The following is a 943-nucleotide window of genomic DNA, read 5'->3' on the forward strand; positions in this document are numbered from 1 at the left end:
GTGCAGCAATTGCCTAGTAGTACTTTTCAACAAGTATATCTATTGTTTGAGTTTCAGAGCTCACCATAACCCATAAGATTTTTTTGGGACCATGACCTTTGGCTCCTTTCAAAAGACACCTTAAATATTTTATTCTCCATCTCTTAAATTTTATTAAATAGATATATTTGATTTTTTATTTTTTTTAATGTTATTAATTTTTTATATTAATTTTGTAATTTTTTGAAGTATTGATTAGGTAAAGAATTTAAAATTTGAGTATATTCAATATTTCTTATTCTCTACAAATATTGATTATACAGAATACTTGATTTAAAATTTGAGTACATAACTGTTTGTTTTGAAATCAAATAGAATTAAAAATTTATATTGTAAAAAAAATGAGTTAAATTTGTCTTCTATAATATCATTTTTTTGACTATCAAAATTAAAAAGGTTGCATTTTTTATTGATGTGATTAGAATTTATACAGCTCTAGTATTGCACCTATCAAGATTGAAAAAGTTGCATTTTTTATTGATGTAATTAGGATTTATACAGTTCTGGTATTGCACCGGAACACAGTAAAATAGAAAATATACATGCAGTCGCTATAATTAAGGAACTAAGTAAAACTGATATACAACAAGATAAAATTATTTACAAAGAGATAACAATGTGATATTACAGTTAATTGCTGTAAAATAGGAGACTGCCGTTAATATTAACATATCATATTCGTTAGCTGATTAGTATATAATATTTAAACTCTCCATATTATATGTTATTTCATTATTTTTCTTATTCATATATTTAATTATTTGTTTCATTCTTATTATTAAACTTTTAACAGTTACATTGATATATTTTTATGAAGAGAAAATATGAAAGTAGTTGTTTTAGAATATTTTTATAAAGTCAATGCAAAGAATCGAATTGTAGAGTATCAGAAATTTTAATAATT

The sequence above is a fragment of the Arachis ipaensis genome, chromosome B03 (genome assembly GCF_000816755.2).
Source record: "Arachis ipaensis cultivar K30076 chromosome B03, Araip1.1, whole genome shotgun sequence".
Taxonomy (NCBI): domain Eukaryota; kingdom Viridiplantae; phylum Streptophyta; class Magnoliopsida; order Fabales; family Fabaceae; genus Arachis; species Arachis ipaensis.